This window comes from Bufo bufo, chromosome 5 (genome assembly GCF_905171765.1).
Source record: "Bufo bufo chromosome 5, aBufBuf1.1, whole genome shotgun sequence".
Taxonomy (NCBI): Eukaryota; Metazoa; Chordata; class Amphibia; order Anura; family Bufonidae; genus Bufo; species Bufo bufo.
In genome coordinates, this window is record NC_053393.1 from 284,035,316 (window position 1) to 284,060,794 (window position 25,479).

The window sequence follows — 25,479 nt, forward strand, 5'->3', positions numbered from 1 at the left end:
TGCAAGGCAAAAATGTTACTGTCAGTATCCGGTTCCTCACGGGTATTAGGGGGTCGACCAAATAACACTTCATAAGGTGACAACCCTGTTTGTTTATTTGGTGTCGTTCTTATTTGGTAGAGAATGGCAGGTAGAAATTTCAGCCAATCTTTCAATGTTCCTAAAGTAGCCTTTTTTAACCTATCCTTAATGGTTCTGTTCATTCTTTCCACTACTCCTGCACTTTGAGGGTGGTAGGCTATATTGGGCTTCCACTGGAAACCCAGAATCTTCGTCAGTTCTTGTATTAGTTTGGACTGGAAAGCAGGTCCCTGATCTGAATGAATTACCCGAGGGAGTCCATACAGTGAAATCCATTGATTTATCAATGCCCTAGCTGTCACACCAGCTGTTTCTCCTGAAGTAGGTATGGCTACACACCATCCGGAGAACCTACAGACTATTACAAGCAGATATCTTATATTCCCGGGTTGCTTTGGCATGTGTGTATAATCCATCTGCAAATCTTGCAGAGGGCCTGTAGGGGGTGGTAGATTCCCATGTCTTCCGTGTGCTTTTCCTTGAACATTATTTTGTGCACAAGTCATGCATGAGTCGACCAGATCGTCTATCAATCCCTGCAATTGGTGTGACTTGTAATGTTCTGATATGTACTGTTTTCCTAAATGTCCAGGACCATGAAGATAAGATATTAGGAGCGGTGCTGATGCAGTAGGAACCCCCAATATCCGATCTTTTGTCCACATACCTGTACCTGTCGTCTGCAGTCCCTGAGATTTCCAGTACTTGATGTCCTCACTGGTAGACTGTTTCTGAAGTTGATATACTACTGACACCCAGTTTTCACTTTCAAAGTCTGTCATGAATAATAACTTATTTTCCCTTCTCGTGTCTCTCTTGGCTGCCATTTTTGCTGCTCTGTCTGCTAGGTTGTTTCCCATAGCTTGATAATCTCCTTTTGCAGAGTGTCCTTTCACTTTTATCACACTTATAGCTTCTGGCAATTGAATTGCATGTAGCAAGTGATCTATGTATTTCTGATTCGCTACCTTCTTCCCGTCTGCTGAGATATACCCCCTATTTTTCCATATTAATGCATAATCATGCACTGTTCCAAATGCATAGCTACTGTCAGTATAAATATTCACTTTGTGTCCTGCGAATATTTCACAGGCTCTTGTGAGCGCTACCAGCTCAGCTTGTTGTGCCGAAGTTGTGACAATTGGTTCAGCTTCTATCACTTGATTTGGGAGCATGACCACTGCGTAACCTGTTTGGTATGTCCTGTCATCTGGTCTTGTGCATGATCCATCCACAAAAACATCTATACTGTCAGTCTGTGGTGTGTCCTTTAAATCTTCCCTAGGTGTTGTGCATGACAAGATTATTTCATCACATCTGTGTTCAGGTATTGGGTCTACTTGTTCGTCAGAACCTTCACGCTTGAGTCTCAAAAGTGTATGCAAAAATCTTATCACTGGTGAGGTGTCTGGACATGTCTTTATCAACAGGTTTGCCGTACTGAGTAATATGGTCTCATATCCGGACAGTCTCTGAGCTGTCATGTGTTGTGTGGTCATGTTTTGAAGGAGGGACAAGACTGTATGAGTGGTGAAAAGTTCCATTATATTTCCATGGACTATCTTAGTAGCATCCTTTACCGACATAGCCGCGGCTGCTAATGCTTGGAGACAGTGAGGCATTCCAAGAACTACAGGAGGTAATTTTCTCGATAGGTATGAAACTGGCCTGTTTCTCCCCCCATGTGTTTGTGTCAAAACCGCTGCATAGGTTTCTCCCGATACCACGCAGTATAATTGGAGGTCAACTACAGTGTAGTATCTGGATCCCGCAGGAATGGCCCCAAACACAGCTGTAAGATCTGCCACCAAGGGGGGAAGTGGGATAATTGCCTTATTTACCTTCCTCAGATCCTGTACCAGCCTCCATGTGCCATTAGCCTTTTTTACAGGATTTATCGGGGTATTCCAGGGACTGACAATTTTCCTAAGAATTCCCTTCTGCAAGTATTTCTCAATTTGTGGCTTTATACCCTCTAACTTTTCCTCACTCAATGGGTATTGTTTCTGAAAGGTTGGCATAACCCCCTCCTTCAAACAGGGCCGGTAGGGCTCACAGTTAATCGTTCCTACTGAGTCTTTACATTTTGCCCAAATTGGATGATTTTCCAGGGACATTGGTATGCTTAAAAGGAACCCATTCATGTCACGTCTCTTTGGGTTTGTCAGGTCACATTTCATTGAGGTTGCTGTCAGTCTTCCCTTTTTGTCAAAGACTAATGAAATCTGTAATGCTGCCATTAAATCCCTTCCTAATAGGCAAACGGGGCATTCTAGTAGGACTGCAAAAGACATGTGCGTCACTAGTTCCCCCGTAAGAGTACAAACCGGGAGCGGTGCTGTCACCTTATGTATCACTGTCGTCCCATTTATACCCATAGAACTTCCTTCGGTGCATTTATCATTAATGAAGTCTATTTTGTTTACACTTGAAGTCGTTGCTCCGGTGTCAAGCAATAAATTAACTTTAATACCATCAATTTGCAGTATTACTTGTGGTAAGACTTGCCAATCAGTTGGAACAAAATGCATAATGAAGGATGGGACTCGTTCTGGGCACCCCTAATAGTAATTGTTCCCCCGTGGGGACGGGTACTGTTCATGCTCAGACCACCTCTGTAAGTCTGATTGCAAATTGGGTTGTCTACTCCCCCCATCCTGTGCTGGCCAGTGTATGTTAATAAGATCTCCCTGGGGTTGTCTTCTTGTCATATCTTGCTGTCTTTCCTGTTGTCTGGGCCCCCCTCGGTAGTCAGAGGCGCCTCTCCCTCTGTATCATCTCCTATCTTCATCTCTCACCTTTGGACATTCCCGCCTCCAGTGACCTAGACTCCCACAAATGAAACAGCCCTGTCTCTGATTTCTTTCTACTCTTCCCAGGTAATCTGCCTGGCCCCTACTTCTCGGACCTCTTCTATTATTCCTTCCCCGGGAGAAACCTGACATCATCATGTAACTGCTTTCCCCACCTGACAATATAGACTCCTGTTGTATGTCCTGCTGCATTAACAATGGAAATACTCCTCCCTTTTGATTGAAAACACCAGAGGCCGAGCGTTTTGCTATGTCATCCATAAATTCTGTCACTGATTGAGTAAGCCATTCGTTATTCACTAATTTTATTAGCTGTGTTGTCTTAGGGTCCCCATTTGTCATACATGTAGTCTTGAACAATTCAGGTGAATTCATTCCTGTACTACTGTAGAGGTCCAACAGTCTCTTACAGAAACGATAAAAATCCTCTTTCGGCTCCTGTTTTGTATTTAGCATTGTGTGTAAGCCTGAATCCCCTTTGTATCTTTTCATCCATTCTACTCCTATCTTATCCCAAAACTTCTTCCAAACCTTGGGGCCATCTCTCTCTCCTCCATCCCTAACTTCTTTTTCTGATGCCCTCATTATCTTTTCTGGATCGATTTGGGAGCCAGTGTCTGGGTCTATGGCTGATAGTATTATCTGAATATCCTCCATAGTTAAATGGCTCCCTGCGGTATACTTCTGCAGAAACATAGCTGCTGCTCTAGGGTCCTTTTTTGGATTGGGGCACATATCTTTCAGTTCCTTCATTAATCCTAAAGGAAGAGGGATATGTACTTCAGTGCTACCCACAGTAATCATGGGAAGCCGCAGTTGTGTGCCTTTCTTATCCCCTTCCTCAGGTGTTAGAGTGAGTTGTGAAAATTCATCTGTCAGGGGTTGGATTACTCCAGGTATTCTAGGGCTGGAGGTTGCCAGGGGAATTCCATGTTCCAAACTGTCCGCCTCTATCTGTGTCTCAATTCCTGTTCTCCTACCGTGTTCTTCCTGAGCCCTGGTTTCCCAGTCCTTCTTCACCCTCCAGTACTCCTGTCTTAGTTTTTCTATCTCGGTCAGCAGCTGTTTTTTTTGTTAGTCACAGCTCTGGTTCTGCCACACTCTCCTCCCAAAATGCCCTTTAATTCATCCATCTGTTGCTCACTAGGAAGGTCAGTATCATCTGGGTCCTCGTGATTATATATGACGGGAAAGACATCCTGAAGGGGAAGTTGTTTAATGTAGACTATGTCTGTCTTTAGTTTATCCCTCAGTTGAATCAGATCATGTACATAAATGTCCATGCTCTCTCTATATTCATTTCTTCTTTCCTGAGCCTGTTTGACTTGTGGAGTCACATCTGCTTGTTCCATAAGTGCTGCTGCCACTATAACTGCAGTACTCAAAAGGGAATCTCTATCCCCCAAATCCGGGTACAGTCCGGTTCTCCTTTGATTCTCACCAGAAAATAATAATAATTCTGGTGCGGTTGCTTGTTTTGGACAGGGGAACTTATCGTAAGGATCTTGTAGCATGTCCTCTGTAGAGACAGCTGGGAGTGTTGCCTTTTGTGGTTCTAATATCGTCACTTCATATGCCGGTGGCTTTTCTGGCAAGGAGGGCAGAATTTCTGACCATGGAACTTCTTCCCTTTTACTCATTGTCCCCCTATCCTGTTTTAAGTATATGTGATGGGTTGGTGGAAATCTCTTTCTGTACTCTTTTAATGCCTTATCCCATTTCTTAAAACATGTTTTCATATAATCTTCATCCCAGGCACCGACGGGATAGTTATATTTCGGGTGAAGCCCCACCATTTTTTTAACCTCCTCCCAGTCCCCTTCATTGCGAGGACCTACAGTGCTGATCTGCGTAATACACAGTTGCTGACTGCGGTCACAGATATTTACCCAAAATGGATCAGTTACACTAATCCCACAGGTGCCTGATACAAAATGTAACGGTGTGGGTCTGGTCTCTGGCTCACCATCCAGATCCTTTCCCACGCCGTTACCCATAATGTGTAATGAAATCGAAAATGAACTCTATATATATATATATTCAAGCAGCAAACAGTGAGGTAAAAAAAGCAGCAGTTAAATAGCAGGAAGTAATTGTATTAGTACTGTTATGTTGAGAATCAATTAAGCCAGCACAATCAGATTTTCCACTTAGCACAATATTCTTATAACACGTGTAAAATATCTAATATGGGCAACACCATTTACGAACTTAATAGACTGCAGTAATCAATGTCACTTTCCAAGTTTTAACTGTACAGTTATGTTCTATAAACAATTCACTCCACAGACAATCCTAGTGAGTTAGAAACCAACATCTGCATTCAGATGTATGCGTTTCCCTCACTGTTTTTTCCTTTTTCATATGTATTCCTTTTCCTTATATATATTCCGGGTACCTTGTTTCCTTGTTTCACATAAATCCAGAGTTATCCTTTAACGCAATAAACCGTCAAATGAGACTAATTCCCACTTGAGAAATCCCTGCCAACGTTCGAAGAGACTAGTTCTACATTCGAAAAATTCCCTGCCATCAATATGATGTATGTTCCTGGAACAACAACATCCCCTGCCAACCACTGTGCCTATAGGAGACGCCGCTCCCATCAGGATACGCAGAACACTGAGTGCTGCCTCGTGTCTGTCCCACAGTCCTATGAACACTAAACTAACCTGCCATCAACTATCCCTGCCATCTAGTATACATCAGATATCCACCGTATCCAGGAGAGAAACATTCCAACCAACATAAATAGTGGCAGAAATTATTACTCACCTGGATAGTCAGTAACCATCCTCTGCTACCAATTGAAAGGGCCCCTGGTTTGTCTATGGGTGAACCTCCGGCCGGACAACCACTAAAGACCAATACACGTTGATAGGTTTAAAATGGTTGCTTCTTTATTTTGACATTGTAGCTAATTTATAGATACAAACCACAAGATTACCATATACCTCCCCTAAGCTTAATCCAATCAGGTAACGAAAAAGTCCTGATAATTTCCTAGAAACAAGGTACATATGTGACGCATTTATAATTCTTATAATTCAGATATCTAACCACAATCTTTGTTGATTTTAGCTTTGTTCAAATATTTCGCGGAATTATCTTTGTTTATTTTGTACCAACATTTACCTGATACAACGTCTTTCACTTATCTAAACCACAGGTGAAGGTCAATATACAAGATGCTTATATATATATATATATATAAAACTCGTATTGCAGTAAATGTAAAATATGTGTCTAATGCACATGTTAGATATATGTGTAAAACACATATATGCATATATATGTTTCTGCAGCTATGATGCCATGCATTCGGCAATTCTCTCTTCAGGTACCTTTATCACAAATATGGCCTTCTTTTGCTAAAGCATGCATATCTCTTTTTAGCCATGCGGTTTTGAGCTTCAGACAGCCATTTCCTGATAGCTTGTGTTACTAGACCTTGTTGTCATAAGAGTATAAAATATTTTCTTTAAAGAAGAACTCTGTATACTTAATACAAGCATATAAGGCTGAATTAATATATATATGTGAACGTGTGTGGATACAGACATAATTTCCTTACAATAAACACTAACTAAACAAAGTTTCCTGACTCACCTAGGTCCCAGTTCACACTCTGTGAACTCATGCGGCTTTTGTCACCCAATGTCCCACAGCCTCCTGGCTGTACAGAGCACAGTACGCCCACTGTGTCCAGTTCAGTATTTCTTGTGGGGGATTGGGGCTCAGTAGTCTGCCTGACTATGGCCCTGCGACCCTCCCAGGCGTCGCTGCATCCCCCAACTCCAGGCTATCTCCCAGCCTTGTGGTCCCTCAGCCTTGCCCAGCTGAGACCACACAGACAGAGCCTCCAGGCCTCTGTCCACAGGTAACACACTCCCCCCTTCTAACACCCTGTGAGGTGCTTTATGCCAGGCTGATTACATCCAGCTTGTCTCACCTGTGGTGGAACAGGGGTGTGGACCGCACTATCCACCCCTTTCTTGCCTCTAACCTGCGTGAGACCTGTCACTGTCTAACCCCCCCCCCCCCCCCTTGTTCAAGCCCGTGAGGGTGAACACCTGCATAACCACGGGAGGCTGGTGAGAGGGTATCCACCTGGCCTGGACTTGGGGAACAGCCACCCACCCTGCTCTTTGGCTGCTCCCAATAAGAACCGGCCCAGCTTGGCTTTACAGCCACACTAAGTAACACAGTGTCAGCGAGCACTAGCTGCCGCTGACACATTAAATTACCGGTTCTTATTTCACCAAGCCCAGGAAACTCAGTGACACGTACCTTCCCTTTGTTCTGCCAGACCCACGTCAGCAGAACTTGGTTTATCACCCAAACTAGCATCTTGCCGAATCTAATCTGCCTAAAGGCCTCATGTGCCCATCTCATGGTCAGGTACTCTTTTCCTACTCTTTCGTGGGTGATAATGATGCGCTCTCGCACTCTTCGATCTCTCTCTCGTTTTTGATCCTTGCGCCTCATGTCCTTTCTTGGACTGCTGCCGCTCTTGACTGAACTGTTCCCACTCATGGTCACGTCCCGACACTTCCTCCTTTGCTTTGCAGGGCTCCTTCACCAGATCCTGCTTGCCTTTACTCGCTTCTTTAGTGGCTTTTTCCACTTCGGCCGCGGCCCCCTTTGGCTTAACTTTGGTCTCTGCAGCACCTAGAGACTTCACGTCAACCAACACATCGGCCTTAACTTTTTAAGCCTTTGTCTTCTTGGAATCTCCAGTCTCTTTGACCGCCTTCTCATCCTTCTCGGACATGGCACCATACACTTGCCCTGTTAACTCCTCCCCCTCTTTCTCATCGAGGCCGGAGGCACCAGGGTCTTCAGCAGACTCCTCGTCTTCTGTCATTTTCTGCAGAGGCGATAGAGAGAGATAGAGAGAGATAGAGATCATCCTCCTGTTTGTAGCTGTACTGTCGTGTCAGCTCATCTATAACTGCCTGGACATGGGCCTCAGACACTAGGCTGACGTCACCCGACTTAATTCCCATCTCGTCAGATATAACTGTCTGGTTGCTACTAGTAACCACCTTTGTTTCGCAGGACTTTGACACGGTAGCTTCACTCTCTGGGTTGCTATCGGTCACAGCAGATACGTCACCTATACCGCTCGTGTCATTAAATCTGCCCTCTAGGGGCACCACTGAGCTAATCCCCACCTGGGACACTTCCTTAGTAACCAACCAACATTGTGGAGACTGCATTTCCACCTCTGGTACGTGTGGTACACCCTCTAACCCTATCATATTTTCCTGCACCTTCAAACACTGAGCTGGAGCTGGGCTTTTCTCCACACTACTTATATGCATGCCTTCAAACCTTTTGATCAAGTCATATAGCACTTTATGAAACATAGCAGATGCAGAAAATAAAGTTTCATTTTTACCGCCAGGGGGCGCTTCTCCCCTGACCACAACCTGCAACGGACAAGGTATATCACTGTCACCACATATTTCATATGACATCATATTTTCCGCACTCTTGTCACCATCACTTTGCACTTTACCCGCACCATTGTTTTCAATGGTCAACATTTTTTCCCCATGCAGGTCAAAGTGCAGCTCCCTTAGACCTTCACTTAAAGGGAAAGGTACAGGTTCTGCAGGAGTTTAGTCACTATCTGCAGAAGTGTCTACCTTACCTCACAGCAACAAACCGATATCGCGGCCCAATAACACATCATGTATACGTGAAACTGCATCACTAAGTTCACAAGTCCCAGATTGCACTGGAGTCTCACACTCAGGGAGAGCTACCGGACAGTTCATGGTAACCCCATGAAAGTCCCACACATAGGTCTCAGCCACCCGGCTGGCAGGTACCAGGATCACCTGGCTCTCTGCGTCCAACAACGCCTGGACTGGACTGCCCTTCTCCACAAGGTCACACATTTGTGTAGCAGTCTCTAGTCCTGGTGTTTTTATACCCACTGGCTCGGCAGATAGCAACTGCTGCTGGCTCATACCATTAGGGCACTGGTCAGCAACATGCCCCACCTCCAGAGCCCTGCTGCCTGTCACTTTAACTGCTGTATTCGAAACAACTGGAACGCTCTTACCCACAGCCGTCACGGGTTTGGCGCTCCCAAGTCCTGTATGCACATCTCCATAGCAGTCATCTTCCTTCTCTGGGATGTTAGGAACCTCCAGCCCTTGGTTCCTGGTCACCTGAACACACACAGGCTCCTCAGTGCAGTCGTAACCATCGGAAACACCTTGACTCCAGTCTCCTTCCGGACGGTCACTCCAGCCGCACACTTTGCCAGGGAATACCGGAACTCCTGAGAGTCGCACCGCTCTCCATCTCACTTTCTTCCCGTCGGTTGCCCTCGGCAACGGCATACATATTTTTCTCTAGCACTCCATTCTCCGGCAAGTTCAGAGCAGCCTCTCCAAGTGCAGCACTCGGCTTCCTCAACAAGGCATTTGTTTCCTGCACGAGCTGCTTTATTACTTTCTTTGTGGCCTTGGTTTTCCGCCAAACCGGGCCACTTCCCCCAGAGGACATCACCTCCGGTATGCAAACTTTCCACCACACCATCTTTCATCCAGGTCACCATTTTGACCAAAAAAAAACTTCCACAGGTCAGTCTCTCTCACTGGCTTCTGGCCCTTTAAATCCTGCACACTTTGCACCACAGAAAAAAAAAAATTCCAGGTTAACACCAGCAGCCGCTGCTCCTGCAAACTAGCAGGCTTCCAGCACTTTAACTTATCAGCAGGGACTCCTGTCCGCATCCGACACCAATTGTGGGGGGTTAGCTCTTCTCCGGGGGTCATTCTCACAGATACGCCTTTAGGACACCAGGTTTCAGGTCCAAACAGTGTATTTATTGTGCAACACCAGCAACAACAAAATGACAAAATAATAAACACTCGCCCATCCAGGCTCTAACTAAACAAAGTTTCCTGACTCACCTAGGTCCCAGTTCACACCCTGTGAACTCATGCGGATTTTGTCAGCCAATGTCCCACAGCCTCCTGGCTGTACAGAGCACAGTACGCCCACTGTCTCCAGTTCAGTATTTCTTGTGGGGGATTGGGGCTCAGTAGTCTGCCTGACTATGATTCACCATGGTAAAAGATCATGTGACGTACCATGTGATGACCGGAGTGACGTCATCCCAGGTCCTTGAACTATAGTTCATGCTCACCACAGGTCCTTCAACAAAGAAGACACAAGGAGATGCCGGGCTACGCGAGCAAGTGGATTAAGGTGAGTTAAATTTTTTTAATTTTTTTTTTAACCCCTCCAGTGCTATTTTACTTTGCATTCTGTATTCAGAATGCTATTATTTTCCCTTATAACCATGTTATAAGGGAAAATAATACAATCCACAGAACACCGATCCCAAGCCCGAACTTCTGTGAAGAAGTTCGGGTTTGGGTACCAAACACGCACGATTTTTCTCACGCGAGTGCAAAACGCATTACAATGTTTTGCACTCGTGCGGAAAAATCGCGGGTGTTCCCGCAACGCACCCGCACATTTTTCCGCAACGCCCTTGTGAAAGAGGCCTTAGCCTGCCTGGAATTTCTCACTGGGTTTGAAACCACTGAGGATCCATTCAAGGGTGAAGTTAAATCCACCTTTTGCCCCCCCCCATGCCCGCCGGCAGTAGCATTGACATATTTCAACATCAAGTAATTAGAGATATCTGGGCTGTTATTTACCCTACAGCCCAACCTAACATCAGTGGCTCTGCTCTCAAAAAGATGTGGTGGTAAAGCCGGCGGACAAGGGGGGGAATGTAGTTCTCATGTCAAAAGAGTATTATCTAGGTGAAGCCCTCATTTTTGTATTGTTTTATTTAACCCTTTGATGCGGACACGGTCTTGTTGTCTGCCACTATGACAACGGGCAGCGCCGGCATTTAAAAAGGGTGACGCGAATGTACGCACTGACCCACAGCCCGAGGAAGCGCTTGTAGCGCGAAACGGCCGTCACTGTTTGATGCGTGGTTGAGAATTGTCCGCCCTCTGCTACACCTTGTCTATGGAATAAAAGAACCGTATTATTTCAACACACTGGTGAGTGCCGCTGCATATTTCTTCTCCTATATTGCGATTATATGCACCTTACCTACTACGTTCAGCTGTGCACCACCGGCAGTGTGTGTCCTCATCAGCCGCGAGAGTCGTCTGGCTACCTGTGCGGATTGTTTGTGTGGCTGTGCCGCCCCCTGCTACACCTGTGTGTATTCTATTTTATATGTCTATTTATTCTATCTGTCTTAATATGCGTTTCTCTAGAGGTCACCATATATTGCCCATAGTGGCATTAATAACTCTGTTATGCCCAGACACCTATATATTATTTATACATGGCATGCTAATAATTTCCTTATGTTCTATATAATGTCTGGGTTCACAATTCACCATATTTGGCATGCCGGTTAGAAATGTTATTAGAAACATACCCTCCCCCGAGATACAGTATGTGACAACATCACATGACTTGGCATTCCCCGCCAGGGGCGGGCTGGGCCGGGGGGCAGGGAGGCAATTTTTTAACATTTTTTTTTTTTTTTTATTCTTCAGGGCCGCACCGCCGATCATCACCACAGGCGGTGCGGCCCTGGATGTCATTGCGGCCGTGCTGTGTGCTGTGGGGCAGGGGAGGGAGAGGCGTGTCCCTCCCCTGTTCTTCTGATAGGCCGCAGGCACTAATGCCTGCAGCCTATCAGAGGCCGGCTCAGGCAGTGCGATGACGTCATTATCATCGCGACGCCTGAGCCCGGCAGCACACAGCAGGGACACAGGCCAGAAGAGGCTTGCATCGCTGCTGATGGAGGTAAGTATTAGTGTTTTTTTTTTTTCTACTTTGCGGGGGGGCTGGCACTATGGGGGGGATCTGGCACTATGGGGGGGCTTGCACTATAGGGGGGGCTGGCACTATGGGGGGGATCTGGCACTATGGTGGGGGCTTGCACTATAGGGGGGGCTTGCACTATAGGGGGGGCTGGCACTATGGGGGGGATCTGGCACTTTGGGGGAGCTAGCACTATGGGGGGGAGCTAGCACTATAGGGGGAGCTGGCACTATGGGGGGGATCTGGCACTATGGGGGGGATCTGGCACTATGGGGGGGGATCAGGCACTATGGGGGGGGGGATCTGGCACTATGGGGGGGATCTGGCACTATAGGGGGGGCTGACACTATAGGGGGGGGTCTGGCACTATGGGGGGATCTGGCACTTTGGGGGAGCTATCACTATGCGGGGGCACTATAGGGGGAGCTGGCACTATAGGGGGAGCTGGCACTATGGGGGGGGATCTGGCACTATGGGGGGGAGCTGGCACTATGGGGGGGGATCTGGCACTATGGGGGGCAGCTGGCACTATGGGGGGGATCTGGCACTATGGGGGGATCTGGCACTATGGGGGGGCTTGCACTATAGGGGGGGCTGGCACTATGGGGGGGATCTGGCACTATGGGGGGATTTGGCACTATGGGGGGAGGATCTGGCACTTTGGGGGAGCTAGCACTATGGGGGGGCACTATAGGGGGAGCTGGCACTATGGGGGGGCTGGCACTATGGGGGGGCTGGCACTATGGGGGAGCTGGCACTATGGGGGGGCTGACACTATGGGGGAGGAGCTGGCACTATGGGGGGGCTTGGCACTATGGGGGAGGAGCTGGCACTATGGGGGGGCTTGCACTATAGGGGGAGCTGGCACTATGGGGGGGATCTGGCACTATGGGGGGAGGATCTGGCACTTTGGGGGAGCTAGCACTATGGGGGGGCACTATAGGCGGAGCTGGCACTATAGGGGGGGCTGGAACTATGGGGGAGCTGGCACTATAGGGGGGGCTGGAACTATGGGGGAGCTGGCACTATAGGAGAGGCTGGAACTATGGGGGAGCTGGCACTATGGGGGGGCTGGCACTATGGGGGGGCTGGCACTATGGGGGAGCTGGCACTATGGGGGGGCTGGCACTATGGGGGAGGAGCTGGCACTATGGGGGGCTTGCACTATAGGGGGAGCTAGCACTATGGGGGGGCTGTCACTATGGGGGGGGGATCTGGCACTTTGGGGGAGCTAGCACTATGGGGGGGCACTATAGGGGGAGCTGGCACTATGGGGGGGAGCTGGCACTATGGGGGGGATCTGGCACTATGGGGGGGATCTGGCACTATGGGGGGGGGATCTGGCACTATGGGGGGGATCTGGCACTATAGGGGGGGCTGGCACTATGGGGGGATCTGGCACTTTGGGGAGCTATCACTATGCGGGCGTACTATAGGGGGAGCTGGCACTATGGGGGGGGATCTGGCACTATGGGGGGGGGCTTGCACTATAGGGGGGGCTGGCACTATGGGGGGGGATCTGGCACTATGGGGGGATTTGGCACTATGGGGGGGATCTGGCACTTTGGGGGAGCTAGCACTATGGGGGGGCACTATAGGGGGAGCTGGCACTATGGGGGGGCTGACACTATGGGGGGCTGGCACTATGGGGGAGGAGCTGGCACTATGGGGGGGCTTGGCACTATGGGGGAGGAGCTGGCACTATGGGGGGGCTTGCACTATAGGGGGAGCTGGCACTATGGGGGGGATCTGGCACTATGGGGGGATCTGGCACTTTGGGGGAGCTAGCACTATGCGGGGGCACTATAGGCGGAGCTGGCACTATAGGGGGGGCTGGAACTATGGGGGAGCTGGCACTATAGGGGGGGCTGGAACTATGGGGGAGCTGGCACTATGGGGGGGCTGGCACTATGGGGGGCTGGCACTATGGGGGGCTGGCACTATAGGGGGAGCTGACACTATGGGGGAGCTGGCACTATGAGGGGGGAGCTGGCACTATGAGGGGGGGAGCTGGCACTATGAGGGGAGCTGGCACTATGGGGGGAGCTGGCACTATGAGGGGAGCTGGCACTATGGGGGCATTTCTTGCTGGCACATTATGGGGGGGCACCATGGGGGAGAGGAGCACTATGGGGGTATCTGGGGGGCTCTAAAACAGGGGCTTTTTCTTATTATTGGCACATTCTGGGGGCACTATAGGGGAAAGCAGCACTATGGGGCATCTGGTGTTACTATAGGGGCATTACTTGGGGGCACTATGGGGAAGTGGGGGCTCTAAAGGGGCCTTTTGTATTGGAACATTATGGGGGGCACTGGCATTTGGTAGCACTAAGGGGGCATTTTTTACTGGCACATTATGGCAGGCACTATAGGGGGAGTTGCACTATGGGGCATTATTTGGGGGCACTATGGGGGAGTGGAGCACTATTGGGGCATATGGTGGCACTAAGAAGTGGAATTTTTTTACTGGCACATTGTGGGGGAGAGGAGCACTATAGGGGCATCTGCTGGGGGTACTAAGGGGCATTTTTTTACTGGCATATTATGGGGGACACTATGGGGAAGGGGGAGAGGAGCAGTATGAGTGCATTTACTGGGGCACTATATAGGGGTATTTTATACTGGCATACATTATGGGGACATTAGCTTAACTGCGGGCACTAAGCGGGGGTATTTCATGTACTGTCATATTATAGGGAAAATTAGTACTACTAGGGGGTATTATGGGGAGCTTTACTACTACTGGGGGTCTATGAGGAACATGATTACTAGGGCACTATAGGGGCATTATTACTACTAAGTGTGCTTTGGCAGAGAATTATTTCTATTGGTGGGAATTTGGGGGGCACTGTTACTTTGGGGGCACCCTGGCATAGTATCAGCTTAGCACAATTATTTTTGGGGGACATTATCTTTATACTATTAGTGTCTGAGCGCAGTTATTTTTTAGAGCACTGTGTGCCAATAATTGTTTAAGGGGGCACTATCTGTGTGGTAGTAGTATTCCCAGGGGTACTGTTTCTGCAGTATAGTATTGGGGGCACTATCTGTGTGGTAGTAGTATTCCCAGGGGTACTGTTTCTGCAGTATAGTATTGGGGGCACTATCTGTGGGGTAGTAGTATTTCCAGGGGGACTGTTTCTGCAGTATAGTATTGGGGGCATAGCGGGTACAGTATTGGGGGCACTATCTGTGTGGTAGTAGTATTTCCAGGGGGACTGTTTCTGCAGTATAGTATTGGGGGCATAGCGGGTACAGTATTGGGGACACTATCTGTGTGGTAGTAGTATTTCCAGGGGGACTGTTTCTGCAGTATAGTATTGGGGGTGGCAGGAAACTAATGTCTGTTTCTCAATCTCTGCAGAGACGGGAGATGGCAGAAAAATCATCATGGCTGTCTGGTCTGAATGGAGAAGATGAGGAAAGAGAACGTCTACATCAAAGGTGACATCACTGGATGTAAGAGGTATGTGGCGCTATGTAGGAGAGGAGATGCTCTGGCTCCTCCCCCTGCCATTTGCAGAAGGAGGATTCAGAGCTGGGTGAGGACGACGAAAGGGGGCAGCAGGCCACGGGCGGGTGACAGATGGTGGGGGGAACCACAAGCCTTGAGCAGGATCAGGTGAGGGAGGAGAGCGGAGGAGCTTCCTGGCTGTAGCTTGTTGTATAAGCAGGCAGTGCAGCCAGGACAGACCTCCCCCTCTCTGTATGATGTGTAGAGACAGGCCGCAACTATAGAATTCCAGCTGTACAGTGTGTGTTGGGAGTGGCCTATTAAATGTAGGAGGGGCTTTTAATAATGGGCGGGGCTAATAATCGGCTCCACCCGTGTCACGTGACTCACGCCGCACGTAACTAGCAAGCCTGGCGTCCCTCGCCGCTTTAAAGGGCGCGCTTTCCATGACACTGCCCTGCATCCAGCGCCACACACTACAGGGACACAGATACAGGTAAATACTGATGGGGCCTTAACCCCTTGCTAACTTCCCAGCATTTGTGAATGTAATACTACTTATATGAATACCTAATAATATTGCCTCTATTGTATGCCTGCCTTGTTGCTACTCCTGATAGTGCTGCCTAGTCCAATATACTTCTACTGGCCACATAGATATACACAGACGTATATACTATTTATACAAATATACTGTCCTAACTAGGCCATAAGTTAATAAGGTCCTGCGACCCACTATGAGAACAACAGACCGCATTTATGTATATTACCATGTCATCATTGTAACTTCCGTACCATATTTGGTGATACAATTCTGTTTACTCTCAGACTTTAACAAACTGTCTCTTGCTTTTAGTTCCTCCATATATCTTTTCACTATGCTTTGATTTCGTGTTCTATATATAAAAAACCCTTTTCCACAAATTTTCATCATTTGTTGATCTGTATGCATGTACCCCATTGCTTACGGAAGTACATATTGTTCTGTTTTAGATTAAGACCGCTGAAGAAGGCCCTGACAGGCCGAAACGTCCGGTCGCCATACTAATTTGCACATGCCTGCTCTATATACCCTGTAATTGCACTGGATCATGATGATCATATGATGATACAAGATTAAAATTTAACAAGCAAAGAAAAATACTGTGTGCTGCAATTTTCTACTATTTGTTTATTTTTATTTGAAACTTTTAATTTTTTGGGGGGAAAACTTTTTTTTTTCAACTTTTTTTTCGCTTTATTTTTTGTCCCACTTTGGGACTTGAACTTTTGGGGGTCTAATCCTTTACAATGCATTCCAATACTTCTGTATGTATTACTCATACAGCTTCCGGCCTGTGAGATCCAGGGGGCTGGATCTCACAGGCTCGTCACCGGAAGGCAGCGCGATTCCTTCCTTAGGCATAGCGCTGCCTTCCATGCCATCGGGTCCCCCCTACAGCCGCATGGGGACCCGATGGCACGGGGGGTCACACGACCCCCCTTGCATTTAGCCAAGGTGCCTGCTGAACGATTTGAGCAGGCACCAGGTTCCAATCACCGCCCACCGAGCGGCGGTGATCGGAAATACACAGGACGTACCCGTTACGGGCCTGTGAGATCCAGCCCCCTGGATCTCACAGGCTAAAAGCTGTATTAGTAATACTCACTGTATTACTCATGCAGCCAATGCATTCCAATACAGAAGTATTAGAATGCACTGTAAAGGGATTAGACCCCCAAAAGTTCAAGTCCCAAAGTGGGACAAAAAATAAAGTGAAAAAAAAGTTGAAAAAATAAAGTCCCCCCCCCAAAAAATTTAAAGTTTCAAGTAAAAATAAACAAAAACGTCATTTTCCCCAAATAAAGTAAAAAAAAATGGTAAAAGATAGGGGAAAAAAAAAGTATACATATTAGGTATCGCCGCGTCTGTATCGACCGTCTCTATAAACATATCACATGACCTAACCCCTCAGATGAACACCATAAAAATTTTTTAAAAATGTGCTAAATAAACCATTTTTTTGTCACCTTACATCACAAAAAGTGTTCAAAAAGGCGTTTGCCCACCAAAATAGTACCAATCTAACCGTCACCTCATCCCGCAAAAAATGAGCCCCTACCTGAGACAAAAACTATGGCTCTCAGAATATGGAGACACTAAAACATCATTTTTTTTGTTTTAAAAAAGCTGTAATTGTGTAAAACTAACATAAATAAAAAAAAGTATACATATTCGGTATCGCCGGGCCGGATCAACCGGCTCTATAAAAATATCATATGACCTAACCCCTCAGATGAACACCGTAAAAAAAAAAAAAAATGCTAAATAAACAATTTTTTGTCACCTTACATCACAAAAAGTATAATAGCAAGCGATCAAAAAGGCGTTTGCCCACCAAAATAGCACCAATCTAACCGTCATCTCATCCCGCAAAAATAATACCCTACCCAAGGTAATCGCCCAAAAACACTAACACTAAAACATGATTTTTTTTGTTTCAAAAAAGAAATCATTGTGTAAAACTTACATAAATAAATAAAAAAGTATACATATTAGCCAAGCAAGTGTGCATCCTGGGAGTTGCAGTTTCACCACACCTGGAGTGCCAAAGGTTGCCGACCCTTGCTCTACCAGATGCCGATCACCAGAGATGTGAACGAAGTGCAGCGATCAGATGGCTTTATTTTGTCCGGGTTCAGAGCTGAACCCCGGACATCACCCCTTTTTCCCCCATTCAGCCCCTGTGACATGAGCATTGGAGCATTTCCCTTGCCCTGTGCTGAATCTAGAGAATTTTTCTGGAGATTCTGTGACGTCACTGGATCTGCAGAAAAAGCCCTTGCCTTGCGCAATTCAGCGCGCGGCAAGGGAGAGCATTGGAGCATGAAATGCTCCGATGCTCATATCAGAGGGGCTGAGTGGGGGAAGAAGTGAATATGACAAACCCTTTAAGGCTACTTTCACACTGGCATTTCTGGGTCCGCTTGTAAGATCTGTTTCAGGGCTCTCACAAGCGGCCCAAAACGGATCAGTTCAGCCCTAATGCATTCTGAATGGATAAGGATCCATTCAGAATGCATCAATTTGGTTTGGTCTCCGTTGCGTTTTTTAGACGGTCACTAAAACGCAGCTTGCAGCGTTTTGGTGACCGTCTGACTATGCAGAGCCAAACGGATCCGTTCTGACTTGCAATGTAAGTCAAAGGGGATGGATCAGTTTTTCACTGACACAATATGGTGCAATTGAAAACAGATCCGTCCCCCATTGACTTTCAATGTAAGTCAAGATGGATCCATTTTGACAGACTTTTTTTTATGAATAATGCAAACGGATCCGTTATGAACGGATACAAGCGTTTGCATTATCAGTGCGGATCCGTCTGTGCAGATACAAGATGGATCCGCACCGAACGCAGGTGTGAAAGGAGCCTAACAGTCACAGCCATAACTAGTATTGAGTGAACTTGTATTTTCAAGTTTGGCGTACAAGATTCGGGTTATCTAAGAATTCTGTTATGGATTCGGCTACCACGGACCATAATAGAATTCTATGATGGCATAGCATGGTCAGCATAGACTTCTATTATGACTGAATGCAATACAGAAAGCCTCTTATAGGCTTCCGTGGTGGATGCAGTCCTACAGGGAGTGCAGAATTATTAGGCAAGTTGTATTTTTGAGGATTAATTTTATTATTGAACAACAACCATGTTCGCAATGAACCCAAAAAACTCATTAATATCAAAGCTGAATATTTTTGGAAGTAGTTTTTAGTTTGTTTTTAGTTTTAGCTATTTTAGGGGGATATCTGTGTGTGCAGGTGACTATTACTGTGCATAATTATTAGGCAACTTTAACAAAAAACAAATATATACCCATTTCAATTATTTATTTTTACCAGTGAAATCAATATAACATCTCAACATTCACAAATATACATTTCTGACATTCAAAAACAAAACAAAAACAAATCAGTGACCAATATAGCCACCTTTCTTTGCAAGGACACTCAAAAGCCTGACATCCATGGATTCTGTCAGTGTTTTGATCTGTTCACCATCAACATTGCGTGCAGCAGCAACCACAGCCTCCCAGACACTGTTCAGAGAGGTGTACTGTTTTCCCTCCTTATAAATCTCACATTTGATGATGGACCACAGGTTCTCAATGGGGTTCAGATCAGGTGAACAAGGAGGCCATGTCATTAGATTTTCTTCTTTTATACACTTTCTTGCCAGCCACGCTGTGGAGTACTTGGACGCGTGTGATGGAGCATTGTCCTGCATGAAAATCATGTTTTTCTTGAAGGATGCAGACTTCTTCCTGTACCACTGCTTGAAGAAGGTGTCTTCCAGAAACTGGCAGTAGGACTGGGAGTTGAGCTTGACTCCATCCTCAACCCGAAAAGGCCCCACAAGCTCATCTTTGATGATACCAGCCCAAACCAGTACTCCACCTCCACCTTGCTGGCGTCTGAGTCGGACTGGAGCTCTCTACCCTTTACCAATCCAGCCACGGGCCCATCCATCTGGCCCATCAAGACTCACTCTCATTTCATCAGTCCATAAAACCTTAGAAAAATCAGTCTTGAGATATTTCTTGGCCCAGTCTTGACGTTTCAGCTTGTGTGTTTTGTTCAGTGGTGGTCGTCTTTCAGCCTTTCTTACCTTGGCCATGTCTCTGAGTATTGCACACCTTGTGCTTTTGGGCACTCCAGTGATGTTGCAGCTCTGAAATATGGCCAAACTGGTGGCAAGTGGCATCTTGGCAGCTGCACGCTTGACTTTTCTCAGTTCATGGGCAGTTATTTTGCGCCTTGGTTTTTCCACACGCTTCTTGCGACCCTGTTGACTATTTTGAATGAAACGCTTGATTGTTCGATGATCACGCTTCAGAAGCTTTGCAATTTTAAGAGTGCTGCATCCCTCTGCAAGATATCTCACTATTTTTGACTTTTCTGAGCCTGTCAAGTCCTTCTTTTGACCCATTTTGCCAAAGGAAAGGAAGTTGCCTAATAATTATGCACACCTAATATAGGGTGTTGATGTCATTAGACCACACCCCTTCTCATTACAGAGATGCACATCACCTAATATGCTTAATTGGAAGTAGGCTTTCGAGCCTATACAGCTTGGAGTAAGACAACATGCATAAAGAGGATGATGTGGTCAAAATACTCATTTGCCTAATAATTCTGCACGCAGTGTAGAATTCCGTTGTGATCCGTGGTACTGGAATCCATAACGGGATTCTTAGAAAACCCAAACCTTATACGCTGAACTTGAAACACAAGTTCGCTCAACACTACTCATAACGCATTGTGAAAACTAAATGTGAAAACTCATCAAGTGTGTGTTAACTCTGCTACATCTGTGTGTGTGTGTGTGTGTGTGTGTGTGTGTGTGTGTGTATATATATATATATATATATATATATACACACACAGACACATCATCTATACTGTACATATAGTACACACACACACACATATATACTTTTACTCAGTCATTTACATATATACAAATACATTAGACAATTACACACATATCACATACATATGTACAGAATACAGTACACTACACAGGCATAAGTAGAGGTATGTAAACACACACATATTACACTGGCACACACTTACCTTCTGAGCAGGTCTCCAGGGTAAACAGTCAGGATTGATGAGAGGACATCTTCTCCTCAGCAGGGCAGTGCAGCAGGCTCTCTTCTCCACTTCCTCTGTCCCGACTGCTATACATGGATTACATACCAGCAGAGGAGGACTCTGCAGTGTGCCAGGACAGGGAGGAGGAGCAGAGTGGAGGAGGGGAGCACTGTGGGAGGCTTCTGATGGCAGCAGCACATCTTGCTGTAGCTTCTGAAAAACAACCTCTCCTCAGCAGTGCAGCCCCTGAGGGCATGTGCAGGCTGCTGACTGATGCCATCTCCTCATGGTAGAATCCGGCCCTTGCTGGGGCACATCGTGCACAGGAGAAACAGTGAGGAGAGCTGAAAGGCTGAGCCAGAGGCCCTGGCAAGGACTCTGGACGGAGTTGTTGTGCTAATTGTAATAACAAAACAGCCCTTGCCCTACGCTTTACAGTGCAGGCCAAAGGAGAGCATTGGAGTATGAAATGTCAGAGGGGCTGAGTGGGGGGAGAAGTGGATATGCTTTAAATGGCATCTGTCAGCAGTTTTGAACCTATGAAACTGGCTGACCTGTTACATGTGCGCTTGGCAGCTAAAGACATCTGTGTTGGTCCCTTGTTCATATGTGCCCGCATTGCTGAGAAAAATGATGTTTTAATTTATGCAAATAAGCCTGTAGGAGCAACGGGGGCATTGCCATTACACCTAGAGGCTCCGGTTTCTTTCCAACTGCCGCTCCCTGTCTACTTTGACAGGGCCTGGCAGTGAAAATGTCATCACAACTGGCCATGTCAAAGTGCAGAGGATGTGGCCTCTAGAAGTAATCGTAATGCCACCGTTTTCATATGATAAAACATCATTTTTATCAGCAATGCGGGCACATATTTAGACATAACTACTGTGAAGGGGCATATATTTGGATATAACTACTGTGAGGGGCATATATCTGGGCATAACTACTGTGAAGGGGGCACATATCTGGACATAACTATCGTGAAGGGGCACATATGTGGGCATAACTATTGTGAAGGGGGCACATATCTGGCCATAGCTACTGTGAAGGGGCACATATCTTGGCATAACTACAGTGAAGGGGGCACATATCTGGACATAGCTACTGTGAAGGGGGCACATATCTGGGCATAACTACTGTGAAGGGGCACATATCTGGACATAACGATTGTGAAGGGAGCACATATATGGCATAGCTACTGTGCATGGGGCACATATTTGGCCATAACTACTGTGAAGGGGGCACATATCTGGGCATAACTGCTGTGAAAGGGTGCATATCCGGGCATAAGTGGTGTGAAGGGGGCACATATCTGGGCATAACTGCTGTGAAGTGAGCATCTCTGGGCATAACTACTGTGAAGGGGCACATCTGGGCATAGCTACTGTGAAGGGGCACAGTGTGGGCATTACTACTGTGCAGGTACAAAGGGGGAATAATTACTATGTGGGGGCATTAAGGGGACTTGTGTACAGTTATGCTGTGGGCAGAGTTAGAGGCGTGACCTAGTATGAAAAAATATATATACATACTGTAAACATATTGACCCATATTCACAAGGTGTTTTTTATTTGCACATATATATTTATATTTGCATGTGTGGTTTGGGGGCCCTCTGCTGTCTGTGTCCACCCCTGGGGGAGATGTTTCCAGTTTTTATGCACACACTGTAGTTTCAGAAAAAGCAATGGCATGTTCTGAACAGGCGCCCAAGGCAGGTGGCTAACCAGGCAGGAGGGGTAGTTATAATAGGTTCATATGCAATTCAGTCATAAAACATTTTGGATATTTGTTGTTAGATGAGAAGGATACTACTCACGCTTCAGAAGATCTCTTGGTCCTTTCTTTACTTTATTTTTCACAATTAAAAAGTGTTGCATGGCTCTCAGGCCTACTTGTTCAAAGTTCGCCAAGTTGTAAACCACATTAAAGCGCGACGTTTCGGAGGTCACGCCCCCTTACTCATGCGTGAAGATCAGGTGTAACCAACAGTCTTAAAGCTGTTACTAACGAGGTTACAGTTGCAAAAAAAAGTATGTGAACCCTTTGGAATGATATGGATTTCTGCACAAATTGGTCATAAAATGTGATCTGATCTTCATCTAAGTCACAACAATAGACAATCACAGTCTGCCTAAACTAATAACACACAAAGAATTAAATGTTACCATGTTTTTATTGAACACACCATGTAAACATTCACAGTGCAGGTGGAAAAAATATGTGAACCCCTAGACTAATGACATCTCCAAGAGCTAATTTGAGTGAGGTGTCAGCCAATTGGAGTCCAATCAATGAAATTAGATTGGAGGTGTTGGTTACAGCTGCCCTGCCCTATAAAAAACACACACCAGTTCTGGGTTTGCTTTTCACAAGAATCATTGCCTGATGTGAATGATGCCTCGCACAAAAGAGCTCTCAGAAGACCTACGATTAAGAATTGTTGACTTGCATAAAGCTGGAAAGGGGTATAAAAGTATCTCCAAAAGCCTTGCTGTTCATCAGTCCACGGTAAGACAAATTGTCTACAAATGGAGAAAGTTCAGCACTGATGCACTCTCCCTAGGAGTGGCCGTCCTGTAAAGATGACTGCAAGAGCACAGCGCAGACTGCTCAATGAGGTGAAGAAGAATCCTAGAGTGTCAGCTAAAGACTTACAAAAGTCTCTGGCATATGCTAACATCCCTGTTAGCGAATCTACGATACGTAAAACACTAAACAAGAATGGATTTCATGGGAGGATACCACAGAGGAAGCCTCTGCTGTCCAAAAAAAAAACATTGCTACATGTTTACAGTTTGCACAAGAGCACCTGGATGTTCCACAGCAGTACTGGCAAAATATTCTGTGGACAGATGAAACCAAAGTGGAGTTGTTTGGAGGAAACACAACACTATGTGTGGAGAAAAATAGGCACAGCACACCAACATCAAAACCTCATCCCAACTGTGAAGTATGGTGGTGGGGGCATCATGGTTTCGGGCTGCTTTGCTGCTTCAGGGCCTGGATGGATTGCTATAATCGAAGGAAAAATGAATTTCCAAGTTTATCAAGACATTCTGCAGGAGAACTTAAGGCCATCTGTCCACCAGATGAAGCTCAACAGAAGATGGGTGTTGCAACAGGACAACGACCCAAAGCATAGAAGTAAATCAACACCAGAATGGCTTAAACAGAAGAAAATACGCCTTCTGGAGTGGCTCAGACAGAGTCCTGACCTCAACCCGATTGAGATGCTGTGGTATTACCTCAAGAAAGCGATTCACACCAGCTATCCCAAGAATATTGCTGAACTGAAACAACAGCAAAAGAGGAATAGTCAAGAATTACTCCTGACCGTTGTGCACGTCTGATCTGCAAGTACAGGAAACGTTTGGTTGAAGTTATTGCTGCCAAAGGAGGTTCAACCAGTTATTAAATCCAAGGGTTCACATACTTTTTCCACCTGCACTGTGAATGTTTACATGGTGTGTTCAATAAAAACATGGTAACATTTAATTCTTTGTGTGTTATTAGTTTAAGCAGACTGTGATTGTCTATTGTTGTGACTTAGATGAAGATTAGATCACATTTTATGACCAATTTGTACAGAAATTCATATAAGTCCAAAGGGCTCACATACTTTTTCTTGCAACTGTATATCTAAATGGTCCGATTTTCAAAAAAAGAAAAATAATTGTGCAAAATAAGAAAGAATGGCATTAGAAACACTACAAAAAGATACCTCTATAGTAGTGAAAAGAGCCGATAAAGGAGGGGCGATCGTCATTATGAATCGAGAAGCATATACACTCACCTAAAGAATTATTAGGAACACCTGTTCTATTTCTCATTAATGCAATTATCTAGTCAACCAATCACATGGCAGTTGCTTCAATGCATTTAGGGGTGTTGTCCTGGTCAAGACAATCTCCTGAACTCCAAACTGAATGTCAGAATGGGAAAGAAAGGTGATTTAAGTAATTTTGAGCGTGGCATGGTTGTTGATGCCAGACGGGCCGGTCTGAGTATTTCACAATCTGCTCAGTTACTGGGATTTTCACACACAACCATTTCTAGGGTTTACAAAGAATGGTGTGAAAAGGGAAAAACATCCAGTATGCGGCAGTCCTGTGGGCGAAAATGCCTTGTGGATGCTAGAGGTCAGAGGAGAATGGGCTGACTGATTCAATCTGATAGAAGAGCAACATTGACTGAAATAACCACTCGTTACAACCGAGGTATGCAGCAAAGCATTTGTGAAGCCACAACACGCACAACCTTGAGGCGGATGGGCTACAACAGCAGAAGACCCCACCGGGTACCACTCATCTCCACTACAAATAGGAAAAAGAGGCTACAATTTGCACGAGCTCACCAAAATTGGGATGTTGAAGACTGGAAAAATATTGCCTGGTCTGATGAGTCTCGATTTCTTTTGAGACATTCAAATGGTCCAAATTTGGCGTAAACAGAATGAGAACATGTATCCATCATGCCTTGTTACCACTGTGCAGGCTGGTGGTGGTGGTGCAATGGTGTGGGGGATGTTTTCTGGGAACACTTTAGGCCCCTTAGTGCCAATTGGGCAACTTTTAAATGCCACGGGCTACCTGAGTATTGTTTCTGACCATATCCATCCCTTCATGACCACCATGTACCCATCCTCTGATGGCTACTTCCAGCAG

General features: G+C 46.2%; 1 protein-coding gene across 1 annotated transcript in view; it reads left to right on the forward strand.

Moving 5' to 3' along the window:
- The window catches only part of RECK (reversion inducing cysteine rich protein with kazal motifs), a 1,014,637-nt gene that overhangs the window by 959,281 nt on the left and 29,877 nt on the right, over positions 1-25,479 (forward strand). The gene's annotated exons all lie outside the window — the stretch shown is intronic.